Source organism: Marmota flaviventris, chromosome 5, assembly GCF_047511675.1.
Source record: "Marmota flaviventris isolate mMarFla1 chromosome 5, mMarFla1.hap1, whole genome shotgun sequence".
NCBI lineage: Eukaryota > Metazoa > Chordata > Mammalia > Rodentia > Sciuridae > Marmota > Marmota flaviventris.
Window position 1 is genome coordinate 35,054,478 of NC_092502.1, and position 22,792 is coordinate 35,077,269.

Here is a 22,792-nt window from a genome sequence, read left to right on the forward strand (position 1 = left end):
TTATTCACTCAAATCACTTAATACAATTTCACTCTATAGGTTTTTTTTTAAAGAGTGAGAGAGAAAATTTTTTTAATATTTATTTTTTAGTTTTCGGTGGACACAAAATCTTTATTTTATTTTTTTATGTGGTGCTGAGGATCAAACCCAGTGCCCCGCGCATGCCAGGCAAGCGCACTACCATTTGAGCCACATCCCCAGCTCTCTATAGGTTCTTAATCAAGGAATGACAATCCTTACTGCTGGGCATTGCATTAGACATAATCAACTCAACTCTAAGCACTGCAATCACACTTAATCATGACAGACCTATTACAGACATTCCCTCTGCATGCTAATTGTAAGTGCTAGATTTAAAGTCTTAAGTCTTAGATCTTAAGTCCATCAGATGCACACTCACTCAGACCACAGCGACCAGGTCAGGAACAGATAGAGGCTTCTCCTAGGGTGGAGCTGTGGCTGCCTGAGGACACAGTTGTAAGAAGTTGCCCTTCTCACCAGGGTCAAGAGGCTGCTGCAGAGTTTGAGAGTGCAGAGGGTAATACAGGGGATCAGGCAGATGATAAGAGTTGGAATGTCAGTCCAGGTCCTCATCAGGTTCTCTGGCCTATGTGCATCAGTATCAGGTGGCTTGACTGTCTGTTCATTTCCTCCAATATTTATATTAAATTTTGGAAGCTTCTGCGTGCCCTTTGGGTCCCTATTAGCTGCTACCAGGTTTCTTAGTGACAACTTACATCTTAAAGAAGGTATATGGTCTGGTGGTTTCTGCCCTGATACTCTTCTGAGTATCAGGTTATGACAAATGACATGTGACTTCACCCTGACTCTTACCAGGGTTGTGGAAAGTGACTTGCTTTTATCAGGCTATGCCTGATTGACATATTGAAGAGCTCTATAGCTTTTCTAGTGAGACTGCAGGTTTATTTTAAAATGGAGTTGCTTAGGCTAAGGCCTAAGGCCATCCTTACACCAGGCTGACCTCAAACTTGTAGTCCCCCTCCTTCAGTGGTTGGGATTACAGTTGTGTGCTACCACGCCAGCTCCAAGTGTTTTTATGTAACTGTATTTTCTTTTCAACTACAATTCTGTCTCCAGAGTTCAGGGACAGAGTTACCTTGGTCCTTGGCAAATTTTCATGGGTACTTATACTGAGTTCTCCTCACAAAGGATGCTAACCTGTCATGTGGGTTGATATACAAAAGAAGAGAGAGTCATGAAGGGAAGATGAGTTTTGTTCTGCACTGTTCAGAGGCAGAAAAGTGGATTAATCAACCTCCCTGCCAAATATGACCCCCTGAGCCATCCTCATTAGCCATCTTCATTTCTCATTCTCCAAAGACCTTTGACTGAAATTCCTGTGCCTATTAGTTGGCTTGGAGCCCACCATTGTGCTTTTGTCACAGAGATAGCGAAGTACACACATCCAATGAGAAAAAGGGAGAAGCCCACTGATTATTCTCACCATTACAGGAAAGGGCTCATCTTTAGCTGGGTCCTGGGGATGTAAGGGGCTACAGAAGTTGTTCACATCCTTTATAGTCAGATTTCCATTTCTGTAACAAAATACCTGAGAAAACCAACTTAAAAAGAGGAAAAGTTTATTTTGGCTTATGGTTTCAATATTTAGTTGGTTCAATTATTTCTTGGCCTATGGCAAGGCAGAACATAATGGTGGGGAGTGCATAGTGAAGCGAAGCTGCTTACCTGATGGTTGCAAACAAAAAAGATAGGGGTAAGGAACTGGGGTTCCAATATCCCCTTCCAGGATACACAAGTGGTCTAACTTCCTTTCCCTATGCCCCGCCTCCTAAAGATTCCACCATCTCCAATAGTGCCACAGGCTGGTGAACAAGTCTCTGACATGTGGCTTTGGGGGGACATTTAAGATCCAAACCACAATCCCTTTAAAGAGTTCTATCCCAAAATATCAGCATTAGTCTTTCCGACTTCAGAGGAATTCCTCTGAAGTACAGAAGAAGTTAACATTCCCTTGTTAAATCAAACTAAAATTGGCCTGAGGAAGCTTCCATACAAGCCCTCACTTACCCAACTGCAACTTAATTTAGTGCATAAGTAAACTTAAGCAGGAGTAAACTTTTGTAACAAATAGTTAAGTCTCAGCCAGTCACAGCAGCCAAACTTTGATCAAGCACATGCAGCTAACTGTTCAAACAAAGCAGACTCAATTTGTAATCCATGGAGCAGTTTCTTTACCTCATTTCATTTTCTGTACCTCACTCTCCATTTTGCACATTGCAGCTGCAGAGTTCCTCTGAACCCATTCTGGTTAGGAGGACTGCCAAATTCTAGAAATGAAAATAAAAGCCAATCCAGATTCATAAAACTAGATTTGTTGTAATTTTATCTTTTAATATTCTCTTGACATGCAAAGGTAGATGGAGTAGGGAACTTCAGCTCCACATAGAATGAGAATTGTAAAGCAGCCACCAGCTGAACACATGCCCTGTGAGAACAGTGCTCACATGAATCCTACCCGGAGGAAGAAAGTGGGCCAGTGCACCTTGATAGCTTGATTATGTTTTTTCAGAGGCCTGTCCAAATTTAGAGTTACATATAGGTTGAGAAGTTACAATGAGGAAAAATAAAGCGAGAATTTTCTTTTCTTTTCTTTCTTTCTCTTTTCTTTTCTTTCACAGGGTTTTACTTTGTTGTCCAGAATGACCTTGAACTCTGATGGCTTCTAAGTAGCCAAGACTACAGGTATGCCCACAGTTCCTGGCTTGGCTGTTTCTTAAAGATGGTGCTCCGCACCCATGGACATTCATACCTGTGCTTCCTTCCCCAGGATGTATCATTATATCATTCACACTTTGTCCTAGTTCATTTGGTGAACAAATATCACTTGTTTGCTCTGATAAGGGAAAATCATTTCAAGAAAAATTATTCAAAATTTCTAAAAAGGTAACAAAGTGGGCAGTATATCCTTTCAAGTCGTATGGGAGCACTGACCTAATCAAGGATTGATTTTTTTTTTACTGGAGTATGTTTTGACTTCTGTTTACTATCGCTTAAAAGTCCCAGACCTAGTGAACTTGCATATTTAAGTTCAGAAGTGTGAGGCAGGAGGATGGCAAGTTCAAGCCCAGCTTGGTCAACAAAACAAAAAGTGAAAAGGGCTGAGGAAGTAACTCAGTGGTAAAATGCCCCTGGGTTCAACTCAAGCATAACCAAAAAACCAAAAATTATGAAAAAAAAAAAAACCAAAGCAACTTGAGATCAGTTGATATGCTAAATTACTTACATTATATAACAAATTTTATTGTCAAATAAAAAGACTTTTAAACCTTGCCTACATTATAGTCTTTCCTACATTATATTAATACAAATATTTCAAAAGTCGTATAAGATTTCTAGAAATTTGTCAGTGCACATGCTGTCCATGAAATGCCCTGGTGTTCTTTTGCCTAATATTAGTAAACAATGTTATCAGTCATAAATCCTGTTACTATTTAAAGTATTGTCGTCACAGAAACAACCAAATTTCATTGTCAATTGCACTTATGTAACTTCCATCAGACCTTTAACCACAGTCATTTTAAGTCTTTTGTTATTCTCTAACAATTTTTGTTTTATTACCTCCCTAAAAGCATTATCATTCATCCAAAATCCAGACTTCTTGGCTTTGGTGATTAAAAAAAAGGACTATCTTAGAGATCCATGAAAAAGAACTATGCTAGATACAAGGGTATAAGTTTTTGATAGCATTCTTTAAATAACTTTGAGATCATATCATGTGACTGAGGAGGATTTCTAAAATTCTGGTGGAGAAGCTGATACATTCATAGAACCGCTAGACCAACAAAAAGCCATTCATTAAATGAGACTGAATGAACAGAAATGGAATTATTGAAGGTTTTTATAACTTTGTTGAAACATTGGTGGTTCTTTAACATTCTATTTTTCTAGATATATATTTTTGGCTGGAGTGAAATGGAATCTCAGTGTAGTTTTAATTTGCATTTCTCAAATTGCTAGAGATGATGAGCATATTTTTATATATTTGTTGGCCATTTGTATTTCTTCTTCTGTTCAGTTGCTTTGCCCATTTATTGATTGGGTTATTTATTTATTTATTTATTTATTTGGTGTTAAGTATTTTTATTTGTATATCTGGGAGATTAATGCTCTATTGGAGGCACAAGTGTCAAAAATTTTCTCCCATTCTGAGGTTCTCTCTTCACATTCTTGATTGTTTCCTTTGCTGTGAAGAAGTTTTTAAGTTTGATATCATCCCATTTATTGATCCTTGATTTTACTTCTTGTGTTTTAAGAGTCTTATTGAGAAAGTCAGTTTCTAAGCTGATATGATGGAGAGTTGGGCCTACATTTTCTTCAGTTAGCTGCAGAGTCTCTGGTCTAATATCTAGGTCCTTGATCTACTTTGAGCTGTGTTTTGTGCAGGGTGAGAAATAGGGGTTTAAGTTTGCTACATTTGGATTTCCAGTTTTCCCAGCATCATTTGTTGAAGAGGCTATTTTTTTCTCCAATGTATGTTTATGGTGCCTTTGTCTAGTATGAGATAACTGTATTTGTGTGAATTTGTCTCTGTGTCTTCTATCCTATACCATTGGTCTTCATGTCTATTTTGGTGCCAATACCATGCTGTTTAAAAAAATTTATTGATTGATTCTAATTTGTTATATGTGACAGCAGAATGCATTTCAATTCATAGTACACATATAGAACATAATTTTTCATGTCTCTGGTTGTACACAAAGTAGAGTCAAACCATTTGTGTTTTCATACATGTAATGATGTCCATCTAATTCCACAGTCTTTCCTACCCCCTGCCCACTCCCTTCCCCTCCCTTCCCTTTGCCCTATCTAAAGTTCCTCCATTCTTCCCATGCTCCCCCCACCAATCCTCGTTATGAATCAGCATCCTCATATCAGAGAAAACATTTGGCATTTGGTTTTTTTGGATTGGTTTACTTCACTTAGCATAATATTCTCCAACTCCATCCATTTACCTGCAAATGCCATGATTTTATTCTCTTTTAATGCTGAACAAAATTCCATTGTGTATATATATATCACAGTTTCTTTATCCATTTATCTATTGAAGGGCATCTAGGTTGGTTTCACAATTTAGCTATTGTGAATTGTGCTTCTATAAACATTGATGTGGCTGCATTTCTATAGTATGCTGTTGTTAAGTCCTTTGGGTATAAACTGAGAAGTGGAATAGCTGGGTCAAATGGTGGTTCCATTCCAATTTTCCAAGGAACCTATTCTGCTTTTGTTACTATAGCTCTGTAGTATAATTTAAGGTCTGGTATTGTGATGCCTTCTGCTTTGTTTTTCTTGCTAAGGATTTCTTTGACTATTCTGGGCCTCTTATTTTTTCAAATAAATTTTATTTTCTATTTCTTTGAAGAACGTCATTGGGATTTTAATAGGAATTGCATTAAATCTGAATAATGCTTTTGTAGTATGGCCATTTTGACAATATTAATTCTGCTTATCCAAGAACATGGGAGCCGGGTGTGGTGGCACACACCTGTAATTTCCATGGCTTGGGAGGCTAAGGTAGGAAAAACAGGTTCAAAGCGAGACTCAACAAAAGTGAGGCACTAAGCAACGATGAGACCCTGTCTCCAAATAAAATACAAAATAGGGCTGGGGATGTGGCTCAGCTGGTCACATGCCCTGAGGTCAATCCCTGGTTAAAAAAAAAAAAAAGAACATGAGAGATGTTTCCATCTTCTAAAGTATTGTTCAATTTATTTATTTATTTATTTGTAGATTTCATTGTAGAAGTCTTTCACCTCTTTTGTTAGTTTGATTCTCAAGTATTTTATTTTTTCAAGGCTATTGTGAATGGGACAGTTTTCCTAATTTCTCTTTCAGTTGATTCATCCCTGATGTATAAGAACACAATTGATTTATAGATATTAATTTTATATCCTACTACTTTGCTGAATTCATTTATGAGTTCAAGAAGGTTTTCGGTGGAGTTTTTGGGTCTTCTAAATATAGAATAATGTTACTGGCAAATAGGGATCATTTGAGCTCTTCTTATCTGTATCCCTTTAATTTCTTTCTTCTAACTGTTCTGGCCAGAGTTTCAAGGACTATGTTGAATAAAAGTGGTAAAAGAGGGCATCCTTTTCTTGTTTCTGTTTTTAAAGGAAATACTTTCAATTTTTTTCCATTTAGCATGATGTTGACCTTGGGTTTAACATGCATAGCTTTTACAATATTGATATACGTGTCCCTACTTTTCTAGCGTTTTGAACGTGAATGGTGCTGTGTTTTGTCAAATGCTTTCCTGTATCTATTGAGATAATTGTGATTATTGTCATTAAGTGTATTGATGTGGTTAATTACATCTATTGATTTCCATATGTTGAATCGACCTTCCATCCCAATAATGAATACAAGGAATTATCAGGATTTTTTTTTTTTTTTGCATTTGATAACATTTGTTTTGTGTCCATTAGGTTCCCACCTTGACCCACTACCTCTGGCCATGGTTGCAATCTGGGCACCATTTGTTTAGTCTTCCTGGGTCTCAGGAAACTTTCCAGAGTGATCAGCCTCCTGCTGGCTGCTGCCATGATTGGGGATTGTCCTTGTTTTGCTACCAGTGACACAATCACCTTCCTGATGTGTCAGCCCCCCTCCAGTGGTATCCAGAATCCAGGAATGTACCTCTATGCTGCCAGGAATACAGGCAGGCAGCTTTCTACCTTGAAGGACTTCCTGCAGCAGGGATCCAGGTTCCTTCTCTTTCCTTTGCCCAGTACAAAAACTTCCTTTCTGCTTGGATCTGAGTTCTCACTTCCCACCACCATGCATCATGGGCATCCTCTCTATCTCTGCTTAGGCTCCTGCAGAGGCTGTGTGGTGTACTGGCAATTGCTGGGGTGGCTCTGTTCCACCACACACCCCTTGTTTTCAGTGGGGTGAGGGCATTTCAGCAACTTTTGTATAGCAGCTATCACTCCACAAGTTTTTCCTAGACAGATTATTAAGAGATCTCACCACAGGGGTATTCCCTCTTCATTCAACTTCTTGCTGTCTAGAGGTGGGAAGATACTTTGCTGATTAAAGGGAAACTGGAGTGCTGTGAGCTCCAGAAAATGACTCTAGAACATGATAGTGCTTTCTATCCATGATTTGGTTTGAATTGTTTTATCTCCTTCAATGACCCTGCTGTTTCTGTGGTGTATTAGTTTTGTCTGCCTTTCTTTCCAGCTATTGATAAAGGAGTGAGTTTATGTGGTTTTCCTCTCCCTCTTTTTCTCTCTGTTGCCCTTCCCCCTTCTCCCAATCTGGTGTGGATTCAGGTATAGGGAACTCTCCTTTATTTTCTATTCCAGTAACTGAACTTCAAGCCTCTACAAGTCTCAGATGGTTTAATTGTGCATCTTAAAGCATTTATTCTGCCACCCACACCTCAGGTCAGTCTTTCCTTCATTGCCTGTTTTCTGTATTGTAGAGAGATTATAGATCACTTCTTAGCTTCACTCTGATAACTTCTCCAGAATTTTGAATATATTATTTTATTCCCTTATGGCTTGCAATGTTTCCAATGAGCAATCCTATAATAGTCTCATGGGAGTTCCCTTGTACATAACAAGTCAATTTTAACTTGCTGATCTCAAAATCATATCTTCGACTTTAGCTTTTGACAGTTTGGCTATGTTGTGGCTTCTACCATATCCCTTTGGATTCTTCTTATTTGGTGTCTTTGGGGCTTCCTGGATTTCTAATACCTTTCCAGGCTTGGAAACTTTATGCCATTATTTCCTTGAATACTTGTTTTTCTTTATGATCTCTTCCATCTTCCTTCCTCCTCCACCCCTTTTAGCATGACCATAATGTGTATATCACTTGGCTTGATAGTGTCCCATAAGTCCCTTAAACTCTCTTAACTATTTGATTTTTTTTGTCCTGTTTCTCCTCTAGTGAATGATTTTAGTGACCCATATTCATGTTCACTGATCCTTTTTTGTGCTGGCCTGCAGCTGAAATCCTGTGCTGCATTTTATTTTTAAGTTAAGCTATAGTAGTCTTCAACTTTATGGTTTCTATTTAGTATTTTTAATATTTTCTACTTATTTTTTGAATTCTTAGGTTTTTGTTTGTTTGCTTTGTTTTGTTTTGCTCTCCTGATTCTGAGGTGAGCATTATTATGATTATTTAAAAAAAATTCTCTAGATAAATCATATCTCCATTTGACTAGGGTTGCTTTATAGAGGATTTTCTTGTTCTGTTATTTGAAGTATATTTACTGTCTTGTAATTTTCTTTTTTGCTCTCTGTGTTATTTTCTACATGTTAGATAAGAGAATTATCTTACTTTGTTTTGTCACACTAACCTTGTGTAAGAGAAGGATATCACTAGTCTATTTGATCAGAGATACTAAAGTACCTCTCAAGTATTTCTGTTTGTCCATACTGCTGTCTCTGTTTTCTGATGGCCCCTAACAGATTAGAATGTATCATATTCTGTTATTGTTTCTTCTATTCATATAGTGAAGTTCAGGGTTGGCATTTATCTTTCTATATCAATCCATTGAGATAATATGTGGCAAGTTCATACATTCATATTCAGGTCATAACCTCTGATAATGTTATAACCATTGGAAATGGTCTCATTACATATATACTTCTTTGTTTTCTGTGGTCCAGAGAGACTCAGGACTAAAGAGCCCCATCAACTTCAATATCTAAATGATTAACAATGCAATCCTATGGGTGGGAGGTGTATAAGTTTTGGAACTTGGGTGTGTGGACAAACTCCATCTGGAAAATTATGTAGACATGGATTTATCATTGGAGTGAGCTGGGAGGAGGGAGGTTTGGTAAATAGTGAGGTCCTGCTCAGGCTGCATGAAGTCTACTATTTCTCTGTTCTATTGACTCCCTGATGCAAGTTAATTAGAAATTAGGCCATCAGGTAGCCACTGGAATTATGATCAGGGAAACTCCTTCCAGTGAGAAACATAAGGCTGTCCTTTTAAACCCCTCTTTTTTCACATCATGCAATGGGTATAGCTCCTAGAAATGTTATATGTCCATTTAAAACCACCTCTTTGTTTTGTGCTCTAGAGAGACCCACATGTCCTGGTTTCCTCTGTTCCCCAGAGTCAGAAAATTTAGGATGTAGTTCTGTGGGTAGGGGTTGTAAAAATTAGGGTGTTCCATGTATTGAAAAACTCATTTCAGGAAGAAATGGTGGATCTGGAGTTATTGCTGTAATAAGCTATGATAAAAAGCTCAAGAAGTACCAATTTCTCACTCAGAATTGTAGAGGTCTGCTTGTCTGGTTATTACCCTAATGCAGGCTAGGTAGAAGCTTAGCTCTCAGCAACAGCAATTGGCAGAGTATGCTGGCAAATCCCTTCCAGGCAGAAACTGGCACTTTTGAGTTTTAGCCCCTTATCTGCCCTGATTTCAGGTAATAAAGGAAAACACCTCATCGATAATATGGATAACATTTTAGTGGTCTGGATAGATCAAGCCAGTCCTTACATGGTCTTAAGTCAAAAGACTAAAGCATACAGAGGTCTAACTCACTTCAATTGTATTAAAACTGGGAGAGTGGAGGAAGCTTCAGAAGATCATGAAGTTTAAGGAAACCAGCCATTTCCACAACATGAAAGGACAAGATGAACAGTAAGTGCTGATATAAACATTGTAGCGAGTTATACAGAAAATTCAGATAAGATAATTGTAGGTGTACACACTAAGCAACAGATTTTCAATATAGACAAAATATCCGTCTATTGAAAGAAGATACCATTTAGGAATTTCATAGCTATAGAGAAGTCAATTCCTGACTTCAGAGCTTCAAAAGACAGGCTGGCTCTATTGTTATGGGCTAAAGTAGCTGATAATTTTAACTTGAAGCCAATATTCATTTACTATTCTGAAAATCCTAGAGCAGTTAACAATTATATTGAATCTACTTTTTCTGTGCTCTATGAAGGCACAACAAAGCCTGGACTATAATATGTCTGTTTACAACAGAGTTTACTGTTCTTTCAAAATATTAAAAATTGCTTGTTTGTGACAAAAGAAACTAAAGAACGGGGCGAGGGGGCTCTTTGTTAGCTATTCTTTCAACAGAGGATAAATATCCAGAATATGTAAATAACTCAAAACACTTATGGCCAAAAAATAAATAAAGAGAACAAAAACAAATAACCCAATCAATAAATGGGAAAACTAACTGCTATGGATTGGATGTGAGGTGTCCCCCAAAAGCTCACATGTAAGATAATACAAGAGGGTTCAAAGGAGAAACTATTGGGTTGTGAGAGTCTTAACCCAAGCAGAGAATTAATCGCCTGATGGGATTAATTGAGTGGTAACTGAAGTCAGGTAGGGTGTGGCTGGAGGAGGTGGGACATGAGGGACTTGGCTTTGGGGTACATATTTTGTATCTGGTCAGTGGAGACTTTCTCTCTGCTACCTAATCATCATGTGAGCTGCTTTCCTCTGCCACACTCTTCTGCCATGATGTTCAGCCTCTCCTCAGCCCTGGGGAGTGGAGCCACCTGTCTATAGACTGAGCTCTGAAATGATGAACTCTCAAATAAGCTTTTCCTCCCCTAAAATTGTTCTGGTCAAGTCTTTTATTACTCACAACAGAGAAAAAAAGCTGACTAAAACATGAAATAAACAGACACTTCTCAGTAAATACAGATGGTTGAGGCATGTAAAAATATATTCAACATCTTTACCAGTTAGGGAAATGCAAATAAAAACTAAACTGTGGTCTTATCTCACTCCAGTCAGAATGTCAATCATCAAGAATAAAAGTAATAATAAATGTTAGAGAGGATTTTGGGGGAAAGGATCACTCTTACACTATTGGTGGTGTTGTAAATTGGTACAAACACTGTGGAAGTCACTATAGAAGTTCCTCCAAGGACTTGGTGTGGTATGACCATATCACTCTCCATATCATCTATATCACTCCTCAGTATTTACCTTTAAGAATTAGTATACTATAGTGACACATTCTGAATTTTTATAGTAGCACAATTAGCAATAGCCAAATTATTGAAACAGTCTAGGTTTCCATAAATGAATGGGTAGATAAAGAAAATGTGGTATAGTAACACAATGGAATTTTATTCAGCCATGAAGAAGAAAATGTATGGATCATTTGCAGGAAAATGTATGGAGCTTGAGAGCATTAAATTAAGTGAAACAAGCCAGGCTCAGAAACTCAAGTATCATTTTTTTTATGTAGATGCTAGAGAGAACAAAGAAATAAAGAAAGGTATATATTCTCATGAAAATGAAAGGGAGACCAGTACAGTAAAGGAAGGAAACCAGTATAGGGAAGAGGGAAGGAAAAGGGAAAGTACTGTGGAATGAAATTGACTAAATGATACTATTATACAAGAACATATAAAAATCCCACTATTATATATAATTGAATGCACCAATAAAAAAATGTTACCATGTTACATTCAAAAAATATCACTGCTTATTGAATGCATCTGGTCACCCAAGACCTTCAACTTAGATGTATAATGAGATAATTATTGTTTTTATGCTTGTGAACACAATATTCATTCTACAACCCTTGGATCAAGAAATAAATTCAATGTACATGTATTGTTTAAGGATCATGAAACATAGCTGCCATATATAGTGATTCATCTGATGCATCTGGGCAAAGTACATTTAAATCTTTCTGGAAAGGATTCACCAGCCTACATGCCATTAAGAACATTTATGATTCCTGAGAAAAGGTCAAAATATAAACATTAACACGAGTTTGGAAGAAGTTGACTCCCACCCTCATGAATGACTTTGAGGAGTTCAAGACTTCAGTAGAGAAAGTAGCTGATGCAATGGAAGGACTTTAATTAGAAAGGAGTGTGAAGATATGGCTGAATTGTTGCAATCTTACTACAAAAATTTCATTAGGTTAGGAGTTGCTTCTTAATGATACATGAAGAAAGTGGCTTCTTGAGATGGAATTGGCTTCTGGTGAAGAAGCTTTGAAAGAGCCAGGCATGATGGCAGTCACTTGTAATCCCAGCGTCTCAGAGGGTGAGGCAGGAGGACTGGGAGTTCACAGCCAGCCTTAGTAAAGTGGCAAGGCCCTAAGCAACTTTCTCTAAATAAAAAAATATAAAACAGGCTGTGGATGTGGCTCAGTGGTTAAATATCCCTGCCTTCAATCCTCTGCATCAAAAAAAAAAAAAAAAAAAGTCGTGAAAGGACTTGAAAGATAACACATTAACTGAGCTGGTAGGTTTTGAGAGAGTTGACTTCAGTTTTGAATTTCTACTGTGGGTAAAATGCTATCAAACACGTTGCATACTATAGAGAAATCTTCAGCAAAGAATCAATTGATGTGGTAAACTTCACTGTGGACTTATTTTAAGAAATTGCTACAGATGCTACAGCCATCTACTGCCACCACCCTGATAAGTCAGCAGCCATCAACATCAAGGCATGATGCTTCACCAGCAAAAAAAAAAGATTATGATTTCTTAAAGGTTCAAGTGATTTTTAGCAATTTCTTAGCAATCAAATACTTTTTTACTCAAGTATTGCCCAGATGTTTTCAAGTATTACATTAGATATAATGCTATTGCACAGTAAATAGACTACAGTTTAGTATAAGCATAACTTTTATATTTACTGCAAAAAAGACTTCATGTGACTTGATTTATTAAATTATTAAATTATTTGTTTTGTTGCAGTAATCTAGAAGCAAACCACAATACCTATGAGGTATGCTGGTATAAAAAAGATCATCATCAAATACTGTACCATCAAAAAGATGAAAGTGTGATTCACATTTACTGTCTCTTTAATCTTCCTTATGACAACAGAGGTGGGTCACTGTTCCTGACAATCTGATAAGGAGCTAGAGAGGATGTGACTCATCAAACTTTATTTGATGGAGTTATGACAAACTAAATTCAATGTTAGCCTTATTCCCTCCCCACCTCAAAGTAGCTATGACCCATGATTCCCATGTAGACAGATCAATCTCTCGTCATCAAGAAGCCATCATTGCTATCTTCTGGGAGGTTTTGGAATCCAAAGAGGAACCTTAGTAGCCTAAAGGAGAGTGTGAGGTGTCATTCTGAGGATTATTCATGGGGAAGAAGAGTGTGGTCATCTGTGGGGAGGTTCTTGGTCTGTGTTTGGGGATGTGGGGATCCTTTGAAAAGAGGCTTCTCTTCTGACCTCTGAGATGATTATGGGAGTCATATTTTCATTCTTATGGCTTACACATGATAAATGGCCTCAATAAACCTTTAAACTGAGTTGCCATGGTATAAATGAAGGACTGATTATTTACATTGAAAAAAGAGATGGTCCCACCCTCATAGTCTAGGAAGATACCCACTATTGTAAAGGGCATACAAAAGATACTGATTCTGTGGGTATTTAATGTAAAATGCTCATATTTACACTGTCCAAGGATCCAGATTCCATTTGGGGCAGACAAATTTAAGTCCTTTGCCTTCCTGGATTCATTATCCTGACATATCCCCATGAACCAATTTTCATTGTGTCCTACATCAACTTCCCAGTAGCACTTCCCTGTCTGAAAACACTGAGAAGCTACCACACATTTCCTCCTAAATCTCTTCTCTGTGAAAGGCACCTCCTGGGACATTTTCTTATATGTTACAGCTTTCAGATCAGAAATGTAGAGCTGTGGGTGAGCTGTGTCTGGGTCCAGAGTTACCTCCACTGTGATACAGGGGAGAGATAGAAAGAACACCTGTTAGTGGGGAGGTGACCTGAGCTAGTCCCAGAACTCACTTGCTTTCACTGCAGATTAGGTCAGGGTGGGTTCAGGGGAGGTGTCAGAGCCAGAATCCCTATTGGACATTGCCCCTCCTTGTCAGAACCCGCTGACAATCTGTAATTCCTGTTACAGCAGAGATGCTTAAAGAAAGACACACGCACACACACACACACACACACACACATCCAGTAGAAATGAGCACCGTCTTTACTTTTTTCTCTCCTTCTTTTATACAGCACTGTTAATTAAAACAAGGGAAGGGCTGGGGATGTGGCTCAAGCGGTAGCGCGGTCGCCTGGCATGCGTGTGGCCCGGGTTCGATCCTCAGCACCACATACAAAAACAAAGATGTTGTGTCCGCCGAAAACTAAAAAATAAATACTAAAATTCTCTCTCTCTCTCTCTTTAAAAAAAATAATAAAACCAGGGAAAAGAAAAAGCATCCTTTCAGCAGCTTAATCCTTACAAGCATCGGTAAACATTCTCAGGAAAACTTTGTTTATGGTCACAGTGCTCCATATTTCTTATCAATTAACTTGTGGTTAGTTATTCCCAGGCAAACACATACACACACACATATATATATATATATATATATATATATATATATATATATATATATAAATTTTACACTTGGCAGAACATTCTTTTCTCTTATCTTCTTAAGACAGCAACAAGGACACAGTTCAAAGAGTTTATACTTTCTCACAGAACTCCTTGTTTTGCTAAGCACAGCAAAACTTAACTGTTTGTGTGTGTGAGCACACACCTCCTGCCCTTTCCTCCTTCACAGTGAAGCCTCTGTGCCTTTTCAATGCTTGGCAAGCCCTAGAAGTGAGTTGGTGACTCCTGAATTTCACCCCATTTCTACCGCTGTCTCTCCATACATGCCCATTATTTAACTTAGCGAGACTTTTTGTAACCCCACTATTCAGCTTCCTCCCATATATTAGTTTCTGTATAACTTTTATTTCTTTCCCCACCACCCAGACCCCAGGTCAGTCACTAGTGCCCTAAATTATCTGTAACTCTGCCTTTGACTGTCACCCTGGCTGCATCAGCCCCTGCTTTATTTCTTCATAAACCTGAGCTGAGAAGTATGTCTATGGGAAGCCGCACCTTGTTGTGTATCCAAATTTATTGTCTGCAGTCTAAGTAGCTCCATATATGTCACTAGTCAGCTATCTTTCCCCACCCTCATAGTCTAGGAAGATACCAACTCTTGTAAGGGGTGTACAGGGGAAGATCATTCTTTTATGGGGATTTAATATGAAAAATGTATTATCTTCCTCCTTTTTAAGGACCCAGTATCCCCTTCTGGGAGTTATAAGAAGTATTTTTGCCACCTAGGTGCGTTATCCTGACACACTCCCAAGAAGCAATTGTCATTGTATTCCACATCTACTTCCAAATAATGTTTCCCTGAATGGAAACCCTTAGAAACTTTCTCTTAGATCTCTTCTCTGTGTAGGGAACATTTTGGAAAGCTTTTTTATATGTTACGTTTTTCTGATCAGACATATAGAGCTGTGGTTGAGCTGTATCTGGGTCCAGAGTCACCTCCACTGTGATATGGCTGAACAAAGAAATATAAGTTAGTGGGAAGAAGACTCCTCTCACTGTAGATTGGTTCAGAGTAGGTTCAGGTGAGGACCCAGAACCAGAATCCCTATTGGCCATTGCCCATCCAGCAATTTCTTCCTCTCCAGTGCAGCCCCCAATATTACCTCCTAATTCTATTTTTGCCCTTCCCTATAAGCGTATTATTTATCTTTGTGAAATCTCAAATAAATCCACTATTCAGTTCTCCCCTTACCATTTCCTGGCCCTAACTCAATTCTTTCCCCTGCTGCCTGGAATCCTGTCTATTCATCAATTACATCAATTCTCAATTCTTTTCTTTGCCTGAAAACTTCAAATCGTATGTCCCAATTCCTGCCCTCTCCCCTCCTCCACCTCTGTTTGAAGTTCACCTGGGGAAAGCTGCACTTTAACATGCATTGCAGCATCACAGATTAATCATCAGCAGATTGGGTGGGCTGCATATCTGACACCTGCTATACCCACTTGAGACTGAACTGTGACCAGCCCCCTCTGGCATTGTTACCTGTATGTTTCTGGTATTTTCTCAATGCTGAAAACAGAATATATAAGTCAGTGATTACATGGAGAGCATGAAACAAGAGAAGGAGGAGCAACCAAGGGTGATCAACATTTATGGGCATCATGGGATCACCTGAGATCCAATGAAGGCTATGGGCTTTACTACTAAAGGTACTCCTTTTATATTAGTACACAATTTCAAGTTCCCCTTCACAAATTTGGCTCTGTGGGTTCTGATGAGCCTCGGGTTATGTGAATTTATAAGCTAGGGACTTGGAAGGAAAAGATGATTAGGGAAATGAGGGAGGACAGTAATAGCTTCTCTCATCTACCTGTGATTACTTCCTTCTTTGTTCTGGAAACAAAAAAGAGGAGAGGATGAAATTATAAAACAGGAATGAAGGGACAGTGTGGATGGAAGTCTCAGTATCTGGTGACATTCTTAGCTATTTTCCTGAAGTTTTTTGTAACATAAAAATCAGTGTATTTCATGGTCAATGAAAGCCTGTATAAAGACTCAAAAGCAGCAGGCCAGAGGAAATTGGGGTTTCTTTGCCATTCTGAGTTTGCATATCCTAGACAGCTCATGAAATCTACAGTTTCTCTCTGTAAAAAATGTACCAACATTTTAAAAAATTGGGCATTTTCCGACTCTGATGTACAGCTGTATGTATGATGAATGTCTCCGAAAAACAGTTGCATAGACTCTTAGATATATATCCCCATATACCTAACAGACAAATTTGTTAATGGATGGAGAGGGAAGTTGCTGCACAGCCTTGTCTTTCACATGCTTCCTTTCCAGACCAGAGCAAAGACAACACAGACAGCTCAAACTATGGAACATAGAGGGACTTAGGAGAACAGTATACAGAAGGCTCAGAGCATGACAAGACACTTACCCAATTCTGCCAATATTTTCCCCAAAACAAAATTCAAAAGTGTGTAATGTATAAACAGAACTTTGGCTCCTTGCTTAATTGGGAAGATCTGTGAGCTGAAGTATAAGATTCTCCTAGAACTTTCCCATTGTGCCTCTACCCACCATCCCTTCCCTGAATGTCTCTACCTGGAATATATCAAGAAGACAGCTGGAAGAGGGAAGTGGGATTATGGCAGAGAGCAGTATCACCCCTAAAGAGGAAGAATTGATTCTTATGGCTTAAATTTTATTGAGGCTGAATATTCTTTTATTTAATCAATCTCTTTATCCATATATATGGATAAAGAAGTATTTTTGACATTGAAATTTTTATTAGAGTCTTTCTGATATTCTTAGAAATTTGTATAAGCTTTAGAGTAATGAAAATCATTCATCCTTTTATTTTTGTGCCTACTAAAGGAAGGGTCTGTTAGTGGCTGGCATTTTCCCAGGGAGCCATTGTCAGCCAGCCTGGGGGAAAATGAGGAATGTGGTCCCGGTGGCCCAAGTGATGGGTTTCTGAAGCCTGTAGATGGAAGAGCAGACTTGGTGGCACACAGGAGCATCCCTGGAACCATAAATAAAAGCTAAAGGCCCATGATTTTATCCTTCACTTACTTTTGAGAAAAGATATCCTCATTGCAATAATCCCAACACTTAAAATAGAGTAATCCCAATAAAATGAAAACCAGGCGCCAAGGTGAAGGTTGGAAAAATGTCTCTGAAAAACAGTTGCATAGACTCTTTAATAACTTCCGAACAATGAACGCAGTTTGATTCACTTTAAGGAATAGTATTATACCCTAAGATTAAAAGAACATTTTCCTATAATTACTTCCATAGTTCCAAAATATTGCATTTCTATATAAGTCTTGATCTATCTGAATTCTTATTATATATACACTATAATTGAGGTTTAATTTTCTTCTAAATGAATAAAACTATAACAGCATCATTTATTGAAAACATATTTCTTTACATAATTATTTCACATAATTTCAATTATATATACATCAAGCTCCTGCTTAGGCTTGGATTCATTTTGAAGTTCTATGTTATATGCCATTGATCCACTTCTCTATCCATGGCAATTATTGAGATTGCCTTAATCATCAACAGCCCTGGGATACATCTTGGTATAAACTAGCCCAAGTTTCTTAATTTGATCATTCCTCACTGTGTCTGGCAATTTTTTTTTTTTAGTACTGGGGCATGAACTCAACCATGAGCCCCTTCCCCAGCCCTATTTTGTATTTTATTTAGAGACAGGATCTCACTCAGTTACTTAGTACCTCACTTTTTCCCAAGGCTGGCTTTGAACTCATGATCCTCCTGCCTCAGCCTCTGGAGACACTGGGATTACAGGTGTGTTCCACCATGCCCGGCATGTTTGGCAATTCTTAACCATGTGTTCCACCACTTATGTTGTAGCACTGTTCACAATAGCCAAGAAATTAAGTTAATGTAAATGATAAATGGATAAAGAAAATGTGATATATACATATATGCGGACAAAGAAAATGTGGTATATATATATTATATTATACACAAATACACATGATGGAACACTAGTCAACCATTAAAAATGAAATATTGGTATTTGCAAGCACATCAAAGGGAGTGGAAAACATTATACTGAGTGAAATAAGCCAGGTATAAAAAGGAAAATATTTCAAGCTCCCACTTGTGTGTAGAATGCCAAACAGTTGTTCTTCTGCATTGAGATTTATGCAATTTAATGGACCAGGTATCTCTAACAATTTTATGAAGTGGCTTTCTCCAGAAGATGTGTCTTGGGGTGTTGTTAGTTGTATATGTAATACTGACTTGGATTCCAGCTGGGCCCCATAGTGTTGTCTCCCTATAGTTTCTTTGGTTGTAAATAATGACTTCAGATGCAGTGCAAACTGTATCAGAGTCACAAAGACCTATTGTTTCTGTATGTTACATGAAAGTGGGAGCACTTCAGGCAGGTATGGTGTAGACAGCGATGGTTTTGGGGAGCTATGCAACTACTTCTGAGAATGGGGACCTCCATTAGGTGCTATCTCTGCCATTAGCAAGGACCTCTTGCATTGGCAGCCACAGTGATGGCAGGGGGACTGAGGCACTTGTCCTCCGACCAGTCAGTGGTACGAGCCCTATGTTACACGGGAAGACATAGTGGCAGAAACTGCAGCACCCACTGTGGCACTTGCACTCAGGCCTGACAGCAGCATGTGGCCGGGCAAGGTAGATGGGCATGGTGGTGGTGCAAACTGTGTAGGTGGGATGGCAGCAAGAACCATGGTGTTTCTCCCTGCTAGTGTCAAGGCATCCCCAGGAACAGGAAAGAAGCTGACACCAGACATAGTTCCCCTGGACCTTCTTTGGCTGAGTAACTCAGGAGTGGGTCAATGGCTGGAGAAGAGGCTTCTCTATCACAACTCCTTCAGCTGGAGCATGCATATTGGGGATGGGTTGACACCCAGAGTTGCTTAAGACCTCCTCAGTATGTGCCTATGGATAGGGCAGAATTGGGAACCATGGTTTACTTCTCACCCTCCAAGTAATAAGTGTGATCCCAGTTCAGGGGAAAGGGTAGAAAAACCTCCTGGAAATATGCCATCAGTACTGGCACTCACATGAGTTCACAGGTGGCTAGTCATAACCTTGATGTCAGAGGAAAAGTGTCCTGATATCATTGAAAGAGCACACAAGAAATATGAAAAACAAAGGTGCTTCTAAAAGAACAAAATAACTCTCCAGCAGCAGATTATAAAGAAATTGGTATGAATGAAATACATAATAAAGAACAAAAAGAATGGTTTCTAAAACAGCCCAATGAGACCCAAGAGGATATATATAAGCAGTTAAATAAAATAAGGAATGCAATGCAGGATATAAATGAGAAATTCAGCAAAGAAATAGCATATTTTAAAAGAACCAAACAGAAATCTTTCAAAAGAAGAGTCAATAAGCTAGGTGTGGTGACTCATGCTTGTAATCTATTATATTATACACAATTACATATGATGGAACACTATGGGAGGCTGAGGCAGGAAAATTGCAAGTATGAGGCCAGCTTCAGCAATTTAGTAAGAACCTCAGCAATTTAGTGAGACCTTGTCTCAAAATGAACAGGAGAAAGGGAGACACCTAAAGTTGGCAAATTCAAGTGAGATTGGTCATCCCTAATCTCTACATAGCACAGAAAGAAGGCAGTGAAGGAACAGCTGACCAGTGAAGCAGGTGACACAGTTCATGATCTAAGATCCAATATTAGACAGTCTGAGACCTGGAGAAACTTGGCATTCAGTTACTGGAGCAGAAAATAAAGACAGAGTTTCTTAATTCCAAATTTGGACCAGAAGGAGGAAGGAGAAAAGCAACAGAGAGAAAAAGAGGGAGAGATAAATATAAACTCACTCCCTTAACAATATACAGAGAAAAAAAAGCAAAACAAATTAAAATGCAGCTGGAGCAATGGATCAATGGATCGTTGAAGGACATCAAGCAGTTTAACCGAAGTCATGGACAGAAAGCATGACAGTTATTTTGTGAAGCTTACAGCTGGTCAGATACTCAAGAGGAAATTAAATAAATACCTCCCCACTTCCAGATATCAACAAATTCAACCAGAGGGAATATTACTGAAATACAATGTTTCAGTAATATGTCTAGAAGAAACCTGTAGAGGTCTAGCTACTAGCCAAACTTACTGAAGCCCTCTCCTCCTCATGATGAAAAGGGAAGTGGAGTGAAGTATACCTGCACTTGGAAGGCTAGTTTAACCCAGCATTCCACAATAGCCTATGCAGGAGCCTTCAGAGAGAGGAACAAATGACCACTATTCATGGTGGCAGGAAGTAAGGGCTCAGATCCAATTAGACTTGCTATCCAGTCTTAATTCTAGGTAGCAGAGAGAAACGGCATCTGGACTCTTGGCTGCAGTGGAAGTGAGGGGCTGTGGGGGAAGTGGCACCCATGGTTCATAAACCTGGGCACTGGAAGCTAGAATCCAGGTGAACTGGCTGTCTCTTTACCTGGTAGTAGGGACAGTGTTTTGATGAGCTGTATCAGGCAGGGGGATGCTTCTATACCACAAACCACCCATAGAAAGTCTACAACCACAGGTCCTGTGCTTGCAGACAACCACAAGCCTCTACGCTACTTTGAAAAAGACCATACTAAGGGAAGCAGCAGGTTAAAGCTTACTTATTATGTACAAGAGAACTACCATAAGACTATTACTGGATTACTCAGTGGAAACCTTGCAGGACATAAGGGAGTGAAATCATATATTCAGAATTCTGGAGAAGTTAGCAGAGTGAAGCTAGACAGTGATCTATAATCTCTCTCCAACACAGGAAGGAGGCAGTGAAGAAACAACTGACCCGAGATGTAGAAGGCAGAGTAAATGCTTTAAGATCCAATATCACACCATCTGAGACCTGTAAAGATTTGACGTTCAGTTAATGAAATAGAAAATAAAGGCAGAGTTCTCAATCCCTGAACCCAGACAAGGATGGGAGAAGGGAGAGTGGCAACAGAGAGAGAAAGGAGGAAAGGAAAAATCACATAAGCTCACTCCCTTAGCAAGAGCTGAAAAGAAAAGCAGACAAAATTAATATATAACAGAAACAGCAGCGTCATTGAAGGGGATAAAGTAGTTCAAAACCAAATAGTAGAAAGAAAGAACTACCACATTCTGCAGCCATTTTGTGGAGCAGTCCAGTTTCCCTTTAAATCAACAGAGCATCTTCCCACCTCTAGACAGCAAGAAACTGAATGAAGAAGGAATACCCCTGCAGTGAGATCTCTTAAGAAAAAAAAAACAAAACTTGTAGATGGATAGCTACTATCCAAAAGTTGCTGGAACCCCGCCCCCCCCACACACACACACACTGAAACAAGGGGTGAGGGATGGAGCAGAGCCACCCCAGCAAATGCTAGTTTAGCCCAGTTCTCCACACAGCCTCTGAAGGAGCCAGGCAGAGACAGAGCCGATGCCCATAAAACATGGTGGTGGGAAGTGAGAACTCAGATCCAGGCAAGAAGGCAGGGTTCATGTACAAACACAAGAATAGGATCCTACTTAGAATAAGTTATACTCCATATATGTATAATATGTCAAAATACACTCTACTGTCATATATATCTGAAAAGAACAAATAAAAAATAAAAATAGGGCTGGCATTGTAGCTCAGTGATGGAGCACTGGCCTCACATGTGTGAGGCACTGGGTTCAATCTTCAGCACCATATAAAAAAATAAACAAGTAAAATAAAGATATTGTGTCCATATACAACTAAAAATTTTTAAAAATAAAATAAAATAATAAAATTTTTAAAAAAGAAAATTTCAGACCAATATCTGTGATGAACATAGATGCAAAAAAATCTTAATAAAATATATACAAAATATATTAAAAAGATAATGCACCATGATCAAATGGTGTTCATCCCAGGGATGTAAGCTTCGTTCAACATATGGAAATCAATAAATGTAATTCATCACTTAAAGACAAGAATCACATGATTCTCTCAATAGAAGCAGAAAAAGCATTTGACAAAATTCAGCATTCATTCATGCTCAAAACATGGTAGGCCTAGTAGGAACATACCTCAACATTTTAAAAGCTATATATCTTAAAACAAAGGCCAACATCATTCTAAATGGAAAAAAATGAAAAGCATTCCCTCTAAAAAGTAGAACAAGACAGGAATGCCCTCTTTCACCACTCCTATTCAACATAGTCCTTGAAATCCTACCCAGAGCAATTAGACAAAAGAAAGAAATTAAAAGGATATGAATAGAAAAAGAAGAGCTCAAACTAACCTTATTTGCCAATGACATGATTTTACATTTAGGAGACCAAAAGACTGCATCAGAAAACTTCTAGAACCCATAAATGAATTCAGCGAAGTAGCAAATTAATTCCCATAAGTCAAATGTGTTCCTATACATCAGTGATGAATCCACTGAAAGAGAAATAAGTAAAACTATCCCATTCAC

At 38.5% G+C, this 22,792-nt stretch overlaps 2 pseudogenes; both read right to left on the reverse strand.

The window, feature by feature from the left end:
* Positions 1 to 13,127: 13,127 nt before the first annotated feature.
* Positions 13,128 to 15,871, reverse strand: LOC114107613 (butyrophilin-like protein 8; annotated as a pseudogene).
* Positions 15,872 to 15,873: 2 nt separating this feature from the next.
* LOC139705899 (butyrophilin-like protein 8) overlaps positions 15,874 to 22,792 on the reverse strand; it is a 35,237-nt pseudogene continuing 28,318 nt past the window's right edge.